Here is a 12,506-nt window from a genome sequence, read left to right on the forward strand (position 1 = left end):
TCATAAATAATCTTATAGTTTAATTAATTATTAATAATATAATTTATTTTAATTAATTATTAATTTAATAATTTATTTAATTAGTTATTAATTTAATAACTTAGTTTAATTATTTTTCAATTTAATACCTTATTTTAATTTTAATTTTAATTTCCGTACTATTAATTTTAAATAAAAGAGTAAATTTTTTTACATTTTCCTCTGCATCATATTGGTTAACTATTTAAAATATTAACAGTTTTGAGTAAAAAAAAAAGGACTTTGAATTTCATCATGACCAATATGTCACAGGAGAAGAAAATTATGAATAAAAACAAAAGAAAAAAAATAGCTACAACTGCATTTGGTTAATAAGTAAGAACTACGACAACTGTTCGGTAATTTATAAAATTTCTCCAACAACTAAGAAACTAAGCCATCATATCTGAATTCTTTAATAAGTCCCATATGTCGCTAATCACTAGAGGCGTAGCAGCCTTTTTTAGTTGGACAAATTCATTACAGGAAGAATTAAACATATAAAATAGAAAATATATAAGACAAAATACAAAAATGCCACTTAATTTCTATAACAATTAGATTGATGAAGGAAGCCAAACTTTCAAAGATATATTTTCATATTGGATCATAAATATTAGCTCCCCATACACTTTTTTAATGGACAAATTTTGTTGCCGATATAAGAATATTTATTACTGTAGAAGAACAGTTGCTATTGAAGTAGGATAAGTGAGCTAGAGCCTAAGAAAGGGATGCTTGGACTAAGAAATGGATAATCATGGTGAGAAAGGTGCATTGAATCATTGAGCTTGTCCACTTACCATGTATTAAGAATATTTTTGCTTGCGTGCAGCCATCCTAGTCGATCATCTAGGAGATCAGCCCCATTACCTAGTTCTAGATAACCTCGCTACCACTAAAAAGTTCTATTATGAAATTGTTTCCCCATTGCAGTTGCAAAACAGCTTTTGAAAGGCTTTCTAGAGCATAGTATTTAAAGCATTAGGACTGCTACAGTAATTTTTTTGAATGCTAAAAGTGCTGCTTGGGCTTTGGGTGCAAAGGAGCCAAAGTTTGAGGTACAACTCTCCTTGGCCTATTGGTTGAGAGCTTAGGCTTCCAACCAAGAGGTTCAAGGTTCGAGTCTATGTGTATGCGTTGTGTGTGTGAATTTGCCTTAATTGGCCTAAATGTCCCAAACACAAAAAAAAAACAAAAAAACAAAAAAAAAAACCAAAGTTTGAGTCACCACGAGTTTAAGCTAAAGTTTGATTAATTAATTAAATTTGAGCTCAATTTTGAGCTTATATTTGCGAGTTTGAGTCCTCTCATGAACGGACTAGTTATAACAAATGAGATAAAATATTTATGATTTAAATAATTATTATAAGAAAATTATAAAAAATGAGATATTTGAATATAAAAAATATGAATCAATTTGTTGCATGTTAGAATATTCGTGCTGAGAGACTGAGAGTGAATGAATTTTTCGTCCTAGTGATGCACAAATATCGAACACACAAAGAGGTACTTGAAAAGAGAACAAAAAATACCAAAAAAAAAAATTTACGTGGAAAACCCAAAGGGGTTCATGAGCTAACAAGCCAAGTTTGAGTGAGGCTGACTCAAACTTGGCTCGTTAGGTCATAAGCTCAGCTCATGAGCCATTTATAGAGGTGATCTTGAGCATGCCCTCCAAAATCGTCGAGCAAGCACTGTTCTCGTCGGTTGCAAACGGCGAATATGCAGCGGTTTTGAAACCGTTATAAATATTTTTGTGGCGGTTTTAACCGGAGGGAAACGACATTCTAAGTGATGCAAAAGATGTTTTTTAACTAGTGTTAATTAGTAGCATCTATTTTTATAAAATAATTTATACTTGAAATGGTAGGGGACATGAAGCAATGGAGATGAGCGAAGAACTTTAAAATTAAAAATAAATAAATATTTTTGTTATAAGAGGGGCTTCGAAATTTAGGAGTTTCCTTTTTATTTATCGTTTAAATGAAACCTATCACCTCGCCCTTCATTAAAAGCGCTTTTTAAGTTTTTTGAGATGGCTTTAAAATAAGAAATCTCATTTTAACCATGATATTTTTAGAAGATAATGTTTATATTTTTCTTTATCTTAATAGATAAACATAGATAGATTTTTTGTATAAAATAATAATAATAATAATAATAATAATTTTATGGCGCAATAAGAAACTATAGTTATCAATATAAAATTTTAAATAAAGCCTAGTGGCACACATAACGCCATCAGCATAATTTTACCCTTTTTAAAAAATAATATGACACCCCATTTTTTGAAACAATGTTTTTTTCTTGTGTTATGAATTTTCTATTAACATATTAATCAATGACATAATACAATATAGAATTGCTAACTTATGCATAGCCCTCTAATAAAGATAATCGTTTCATTTCCTTTTTGATAAGTTAAGAACTCGTCGTCTCTAGTAAATAGCTGGAAGTACATATATAAATGATTCGGGCTGAGTTGGTTCAGTAGTTATTTGAACTCATTAGATGTGCCAGCCCACTATCCTAACATGGGTCAGATCGTTAACTCATGTCGATGTCATACTCCAGTCTATTTGTACAAGCTATATATATACACTCGTATGTGCCTGCTTGCTTGTGTTCATTAATAACTTCTTCCATTTATCTCTCATCTAACTCACATTCAGCCTTTCATTATTCTACCACAATTAATTATGCTTGCTTTATTTAGGATTTTTATATTGCTAAACAAACTCTCTTCTTATGTCATTTTATGTATATTTATAAGGTATTCTCAAGTAAAAATGATATTGATGTAATGATCATTTTTCTTCATATATATTTTATACATTTTGATAATCAAATCTATAAATTATTGTTTGCTAGATAAGAAGTGATAATTGGGGCTGAGCCATGAACAAGGAGAGGTTCTTTTCAAGATTATTAGAATAACTATCTCCTATTATAACAGGGAAACATAAATGACCACAATCCCATATCAAAAGTGGATTAAAGAATACTAGAGTATATAATTAAAGAGTTAGACAATAATATGTAAGTTGCTTTTTGGTGTAATGTTGAGCTTCCATTGAAAACTTAAAGCTAAGCTTACTCACAAGTCAATGCTTCTAAGATTTATCGCCGTAGTGCTCTTAGCACCGTTGTTAGTGTTTTTTATTAACAGGGCAGTGTTTTAGGTGTGGACATTATAGTAGGATTGTAGATTGCCCTTGGAGATTTGAAGAATAAAGACAAGTGCTTAGAGCATATCAGTCCAAGCAAGGTTATAAATAGAGGACAGTTGGGCCCATGGGATATAGTGAAGGGCCCGTGAATAAGACAAAGAAAATGGGAGCTAGTGAAAGTCAAAGAGAACCCATGCACTCTGTTACTCTAGTACAATTAACCTAGAGTTTATAGTCTGATTTAACAGGATGACAAGAATTCACTTGGTGGATCCACTAGTAGAATTCTCAATCCTATGCGTTTAAATTTGATTAATAAATTGAACATATATGGCTCTGTTACAATTCTTAAAAATAAAATTCATCAATTTTGTTACTGCTAATCTTCTAAAATCTAAGCGCTTCTCTGGAAAACTTTCTTGGACTTCTTATTTTCATATTCAATATGATTTTATTAACCTGGAGCTTTTCATAATTTTTTTATTGGAAAAATCCTATCAAGAACCAATTTAAATTGAACATAGATGGCTCTATTACCAATATCATTGCTGGATGTGGAGATCTTATTCATGATTATAAAGGTGCTTTGTGATTGCTTTTTGCATCTAATATGCCTAAATATAGTGTAATTTTGGTTGAATTGAATGTTTTATATCAAAGGCTTCAAATTTGTTTAGCTAACCATATATCTAATATTTGGATTGAATCAGATTCATAATTGTTAGTAAATTTTATTTCTGCTAAATCTTGCCAAAAATCCAAACATTTATTATTTATTGAGGAAGACTGAAGTGCTTGATCTTATTGATTACAAAATTTCTCATATTTGAAGTGAATATAATATCGCTGCTGATTGGCTAGCCAAAAAGTGTTCTACCTCGACAAACAAGCTAAAATTTATCATTATTCTAATGTTCTTCATGAATTGAATGGTATAATAAGGCTTTATGCATTGAGTTTGCCTTACCTCAGGAAGTGTACTTCATTATTTAAGAGATAATATTTATTGTTAGCCTATTTTATGATGATTCTTATGAGCTTAGGTGGTTTCTTCTTTATTTGTGATCATTTCTAGTTACATATCTCTTTAAATTTCATGTTTGTGCTTCAACATCTATGTTGGCATTAGTTCAGCCTCCTATACTTTGATTTTGTTTAGTAAGACATGCATTAGTTCAGCATCTATGTTGGCATTAGTTCAGCCTCCTATACTTTGATTTTGTTTATTAAGACATGCATTATCATTTAAAGGTATATGGATTTCAAGCTCATTGTGTTGCATCCTATCTTTTTGTTGGGCTATTTTTATGTTGGATGGATCTTATGTTGTGGGGAATGCTAATCTGATTCATTTTGCTTTTGGCTTTCCTATTCTTATGCAGCCTGGATCTTTTTATTTTTGGTTTTATTTATAGCTCTATTTGTGTTTAAAAGTGTTGAGTTTGGAAAAGAAAGATTTGAAAAGTTAATTTTATGAGGAAAATTTGATTTTCTGGAATCTCAATTTTGAAATTGAACATGTTATTATGACCGATATATCGCTTCGGGAGGCGAAGATATCATTCCCTAATAGATTCAAATTATAAAACAGTAAGTCCATCCTGATTATCGTAGTCAAACTCAGGAATAACCACATATGATCTCGGAGGGTCAAAATGATGTTTGATCGAGTGTTTGACTATAAAAATCTGGATAATGAATCATTAATTTCATAGTCAAATTCGTGATAATGAAATGACATATCTTCTCGGAGAAAGAAGATATCGTTTATTATCAACCAGTTGAGCATGATGATAATGATCGTTGACTTTAATTTTCTCAAAGATAATTAATTGAGTTTTGAAAATTGATTTTGAAAATTGATATGAGGTCAACAATATATTATAGAATTCTCTTTAAAAAGATTCTAAGATTAATGATTCACTCGATAACCATACGTGGATTAGTTATCCATAATATTAGAGGTCAATCTATTTACCTATCAATAGGCCATTATAGTTAAATTTCATCTAGATGACTCCATTTTTAATATAAAGCTTATTGGTTGTCAAAGTGTTCATGCATGTTTATGACATAAAATACTTCATACATTCTTTCTATTTTCCCATTCAAATCTTCCTCTTAGTGGAAATCAATACAATTTGGATTTTGCTATAAATGAATACAAATAATGCATTCCTTTATTGTTTATATGAAGTAGTATTTTAGGTGTGTTATTTTAAGGGAAAAAATCATATATGCTTGTCCACAAAGTTTATTTGTGTCTTTAAATAGAATTCATAGTCATGATTTAACCAATTTTATAAGGTCTTCACCAAAGCTAACCTTCATAGTAGCATCAAAACTAGCTAACCTTCATAGTAACATCAAAACTAACTTTATATATATATATAATCACTAGCTTGCTTGTTAATTTTACTATATAATTGAATAATATCTTACTATTAAGTGATTATAAATACAATTTTGTTTGGGATAATTTTTTTACTGCTTCTTCTGACGGCTATCTAGTACAAAAACTAAAAATTTTGTAAAAAAAATTGCCTTACGAAATAATAAATAAGTCATCCCAAACGAAACCAACAACTACCTAAAAATATGCTTTCACAACAAAGATCTAAAAATGGAGCTATATACTTTGTTCTTGTTAAATTTCACAATAAAAAGGCATATCTTGTCATATACCTGTATATCCCCATTAATAAGTAGATTCTCCAAACTTACATTTAGTCAATAAAGCCCCCCAATTTATTTCTCTTTAAAACAATAGATAATAGAGCTTTAAAAAAAATTTATGAATTCTATACTAATTTTAAGAAAATAATAATACTTCTTTTATTTATTTTTTGTTTTACTTTCCTTATAAATTCTAAACAAGAATAATCCAAGTTAAAAGAAAAAGTTTCATATTATGATCTGATTTAAGCCGTCCCAAACGAAGCCTAAGACTTCGTTTGCGACGACTTTTTTTATTGATTTTTAAAATAGAATTTGAATACAAAATTAAAAATTTTATACTAAATTATATTTTAAAAGCAAATAAAAAATTCACCCCAAACAAAGCTTAAAAAAGTCGTCCCTAACAAAACCTAAATCACAAATTTATTCACACACCTATATACACAAAAACTCGACGTATTTATACACACACCTATAGTCCAGCAACCATCATCATCATTCACCATCAACGTCATTTTATTATAAACCGCCGTCACTACCCATCATCAATTACCATTGCCATCGCATTAATCAATTTATTTTTGATGTGTTCAAAATTAGCTCGATCTTATTAAACTCTAAATACATCAAATGTTAACTTTGCTATGTTAATCATCATCAACCATCATAATCATTAATATTTTTTTATTTTAAATTTTATTTTAAACTAAATAAAATACTAATTTAAATTAATTAAAATAACTTCAATACATTAGCACCAAATCCAACGGCCCCTAAGTGACGAAGAAGATAAATAATTGCATATTTCAGGTTCCATGTTCTTCCATGGTGTATAGCTAGGACAAAAAGCTTGACCAATCAAAGAATAGATCACAGCCGTTCATCAACACCGGACTGATGTGACGTGGAATCCAACAAATGGATCGAGCCAAAGATACGGTGGATCCCACAAAAAATTTAAGTGTACCGTCTTCTGTTCCACACTTGAAAAGTCAATATTACCCTCTAAGTAGGGTCATAACTCTACAAAGCCACTGAGCCTGTTAAGAGAAGAATTGCATAAAGATGGTATGTGATGTAAATAAAGGTTTAAATAAGGGCAAAGCTAAATGCCTTTCATTTTCTCACTTTAGCCCTTAACTGCGACCACCGCCCCATCTTTTCTGCTCCCCGTCAATCAATCAATCCCATCAGTCACATATTGCCATAAGAAATAACAATTATAATTTTATCAGAAAAAGTAAATATAACTAAATACAGATGGCAAGCTTTTATTGGAAAAATTATTTTGATATGTGGTAAGGAAATTATTTGTAATAATTGAGCAAATTTATTGGTAATCATTAGAATTTAACGGTTAATATTATAAGTGAGTTAAGATGGTTCGCCACCTCGTCGGGCTCGATTCGATAAATGACTCGTGAGCCAAGCTCTAGTTTAGACTCCCTAAGTTATATTTTTTCAAACTCTCATAGAGTGAAGATTTTGGAATAACAGAAACTCTGTTATAGCCATTTCTGTAATTATTCGAAGTGAGAATTATATGTTAATAAGCATTTTGATTCTTTGAATGTTGATTTCTAGTTCGAAATTGACACTATTATTTTTTTTTTTTAGGAGATGAATTTGTCATACTTTATCGTGGATATAATTTGTGTTTGGATCATGAACAAAAGCGTGATAGAAAATAGTAGGAGGCGCCGCAGCCAATTGTTGACCGGCACCCACCACCAGCATCCCGGCAACCGCCCGCTGCCAGTCACTACTACGGCTGCCTATCATATTTTAAAATATTGCATCATAATAAAAAAGTGGAATATTTCAAACTTTCCTAAATTTTAAATTATTCTTAATTATGTACATGTTTCTCAGTTTATAAATATATTATTGTCTATGAATTTTAGAGTATGCAATTATTTATAAAGATTATTTTCATATAATTTATTACTAACCAAGAGTTTTAAATTTTTTATGAAAAAAGGGTCCATATGTTAGAAGGTTTGTAAAGAGTCATATTAAGAAATTTCATTCACCATGAAGTGAATTATACAATCTTAGAGGTATTGTCATACTTATGTGAACATTTTACCCATAAGTGATGTTACGTCCTAGAGTATTCGTGGCGGTAGAGAAATATAAAGTTTAACATCTTAACTTTGTACAAAAATTCGGCACGCAATCATATAAGAGAGAGTGTGTAACATTTATGAGACACTAAATTTTTACGTGGAAAACCCCAGATAAAGAGGGAAAATCACGGGACCTAGCACAATTTGAATGAATCCACTAGTATTGCAGTTGATTACAAATGAGTCCCTTCCTTAGGGGAAGGCCTTGGCTTGATGTGCATCATATGGAGTACATTACATGGTAGGAATACAAAGAATCACTTTTGACGTGTTCGTTTGGTCAGAAGGACCATTGTTTGGTGACAGAGGTCAGAAGAATCATAGTAGGCGATTGACGGAGGTCATAAAGACTGTTGTCTAACGATAGAGGTCTGAAGGACTATAGTCGATGGGTGACGTAAGTCAGAAGGACCGTAGTTCGTGGGTGACGTAAGTTAGGAAGACCGTAACCGATGAGCGACGGAGGTCGAAAGAACTGTAGTCGGTGGGTGACGTAAGTCAGGAGTATCGTAGTCGGCGGGCGACGGAGGTCATAAAGATCTTTTTCTGGCGACGGAGGTTTGAAGGACTGTAGTCGGTGGGCGACATAAGCCGGGAGGACCATAGTCGACGGGTGACGGATGTCATAAAGATCGTTGTCTGGCGACGGAGGTCCGAATGACCATAGTCGGTGGGCGACATAAGTCGGAAGGACTGTAGTCAGCGGGCGACGGAGGATGGTTGGACTGTAGTCAGTGGACGACATAAGCCAGAAGGATCGTAGTCGGTGGGCGACGATGGTCGAAAGGATCGTCATCTGACAACGATGGTTAGAAGAACGGCGTCAGGTAGAAATCTAGTGACGAGCGAAGGTCCGACATTGGGTAGAAGTATGGCGACGAGCGGAGGTCCAGCTTCAGGTAGAAGTCCAACATTAGTCGGGGGCCGAGGAGAACTCAGACGTTAGACGATATTCGGGTAGAACTCCGACATCACTTAGAGTTCGAGTGGAATTCCAATGCCACTTCGAGATCATGCGGAGTTTCAGCGTCACTTGAAAGTTGGGCGGAACTCCGATGTCCCGTTGAAGTTGGGCAGACTTCTGACGTCACTTGGAAGTTGGGCGGAATTCTAGCGTCCCGTGGAAGTCGAGCAGAATTCCGACGGTGGTAGAGGAGAAGTTTCTTCCCTCATATCATTCTTCTCTTCTATTCTCCTTCTTCTCTTCTTCTTCTTGCTTGGGTCATAGTTCACCTTTCAAGAGAAATGAGGAGTCTATTTATAGATTTATGGAGTGTCATGGCTTGTAAATAGGTGAGAGATCAAGAGCGAATCGGGAGTAGTTTGAATGGACGACCAATATTAAATCTCTTGATCATGGATCGTTTGTCAGATATTTGATAGTCTTAATGATATCAAAATTTGACAATCTTGGGTTCATTGGACTCGTCTCGTCGAGCCTCTCTGTTCGACTATAAGCACGTTATGTTTGAAAACCGCTTGGTAACCCAAATTGTGGATTGAACCTTCCAAATGTGCTTCGGGCCTTCGATGCGTACCCATTTGGGCTCAGATTGAGCTGACTTTGGTGTCGTTGGATCGACTGTAAGTTTTTTGAAATCGAAGTTCCCAACTTGATTTTTGCCTCAAGATTCGTGCCTAATCAAGATAAATTTTTTGATGATATATCAAGTGAAATGATATATCACAATATCTTTGAGCTTGAAAAAAGAAAATTGCTTTTATGAATTTTAAGGGGAGTCCTAAGCTAGCATAGTCAAATATCCATCCTAGAAAATGCTAAGACTTTTATAAATTTGTTGAGACTAATTAATATGTGCTAAATATTCTCAAAAAAAGAAAGTCAATTAAATAAAATTAAGATTACCTAAAGTAAGCTCACAGACTCAGAACCATCTAGAATTTATTTATAGATAACATATAAATATCAAAACTCACTAGATCAATTAGAATGCAATAGAATTGAATATATAGTTTACCTATAGATTTCGAAGTCTGGCTATGATATGACCATTATGCCTCATAAGAATACCTCGAACAAATTTTTGCCAATTCCATTAATTAGCAATGGATAATAAGGCAAGGTCACTACATTAATCACCTAAAATTAAAACATAAATTAATGTAATGTGAAATAGGACATGATATGGCCTACATGATTTGACCTAAAACTAATTAATCAAGAGTAGAAAATAATTATATAAATGACACTTAGAATTAGAGACATAATAGATTTTATATGATTTGACCTTTAGCTAATTAGGGCAGGCAAACAGGTATAGTTAGAAATATCACTTAGAACTATAGATATGATAGTCCACTAAATCAACTTTGACTTAGACGTATAGAGCCATTAGGCTAATCACATAAAGATATGAATAAATTGCATATCACTAATAAAAAATAGTTGTTATAGCTAGTTTAACTTTAAAAATTATGAGGACTTAAAATAATTTTTTGGAGCCATTTAGGGATCGAACGTGAGTCGGCGGGAGGCGTTGTCCTGCGCTCAACCACTGAGCTGCCCCGCATGTCCTAAGGACTTAAAATTTTGCTTCTTATATAAAGTTTTAAGCACAATTGACTGTTGTAATCATCGAAATCGTTTACATTTTTCTTTGTAATCATTAAATAAGGGATGATGCTATCATGTTTATCTAGTAGGAGCTTTCCTTCACAAAGTTGGTCTTAAATATCTTTTAGCTTGCAAGATGGAAACCATACCTTTACTTAAAAGAATCATTGATTTGTTTGGATAAGAAAAATGCAATGGTTAGAATATTAAGAGGAAACATGGCAGATTAGGAACCACAATAAGTCCACCCTACAATTCCATATATCATATGATTAGAATATACTATATTCTTTTTAAAACTTTACCATTTGTACTAATGAATATGATGATAGTCGTATAAAAAGATTGCATTGTTTTCCACTGTACCCAATATATGCCCTTTTAAGTCTTCAATGTAAAACTTAAGATTAAAGTAAATTTTAATACAAAAGTTTTTTAAATTAAAATTTTACACTAAAAAGTTGATTTAAAAAGCAGCAAGAAAATTGTTCCAAACAAAATTTAGATTAATATTAAATGATTTAAAAAGGAAATTAGATTAGTTTAGCATAGATTAGTACTCTCTCTTATGTGGGAAGCTTTCAACACATTTTAATTTATAGTAAGACTTACGTGGCGCCAACGAAGTTTTGCTAGGTTTTAAGATTCTATACGAGACATTCATGTGCTTTACGAGAAGTCACTTCGACTTCGTTTGGGATAGTTTTCTTACTGCTTTCTAAAACAACTTTTTAGTACAAAAAAATTTAATTTAAAAAATTTTGTACTAAAAATTTGCTTTGTAAACCAGTAAGAAAACTATCCCAAATGAAACATTTGTATTATTTCATAAAGAAATTAAGTTGTATGCTGCAAATCAAAGCAAGAAAACTTATTTACACCCAGTGATATGAAATGGTCCATTGCTGCTTCATTATTCATTTGTATAACTAACATAAACTTGAAGTTATATGACTGATCAAGATTGTTGACATATAGTTTGTGCAAGCTAAGTAAAGATAAAAATTAAGCTTCATTATTCATCGATGTTTCTTGGCATGGTCTGATTAGTGATATGAATGATAATGCTATTTAGCTCATATCATTTGTTTTAAATATAAAATCATAATAACTTATTTAAATTCATGTTGGGAATAAAGTTGTTATTTTCTTTTAGAGATTAACTCTTTTAGCACGTGCTTCAAAAAAAATTATTCTGGTTAGTGGGGACAATCGGCTCTTTGGTTTCTTTATTTTATGCTTTGTAGCTCTTCGAGCATTAATGAGCTGTTGTCCCTTTAAGGACTTTGTAATTTTCCCTTATATCAACGCGTAGGCTCCTTTGGTGGGTTCCCCTAATATATATATATATGCTTCAAAATTTAATGAGAATTGTAATATTATGTAGGATTGTTTTGTTAATATACTAAGAGATTTATTTTGTGCATTTTCTTCTTTAATTTATTTTATTTTGTTTAATTTTGTAATTGTGATTTTAAGTGTTTTGGAAGAAATAGATCTTTTTTGTGATTGGAAAAATTTTAAAGGATGATGACAATAAGATGATTCTATTATGGACCCAAAATTTCTTTCCACATAGAAGTTAGATATCATAAATGTTCTTATATGATGAATGATGGAGATTTGCAAAAGATTGATTTGGATCAATTTGAAATTATGATCAACACTAATTAAATGAATCACATGTTAGCTATTAAAAAATTAGAGAAAGTAACATTTAGACATGTCATAATAGGAATTTATTGTGCCGCATAACTTTATGTCAAGATAACTATTTGTATGATGGTGTATTGAGTGTTAAGTAATTTATTTTATATTTTGGTACATCACATGCCTTTATAAATAAGTTTTTAATAGTGATTATTTTGATAAACTTTAGCCACTCATCAATCATAATTCATTCAAACCCACTCATTTTACTAGAGACTATTG

The sequence above is a fragment of the Dendrobium catenatum genome, unplaced genomic scaffold, assembly GCF_001605985.2.
Source record: "Dendrobium catenatum unplaced genomic scaffold, ASM160598v2 fragScaff_scaffold_847, whole genome shotgun sequence".
Taxonomy (NCBI): domain Eukaryota; kingdom Viridiplantae; phylum Streptophyta; class Magnoliopsida; order Asparagales; family Orchidaceae; genus Dendrobium; species Dendrobium catenatum.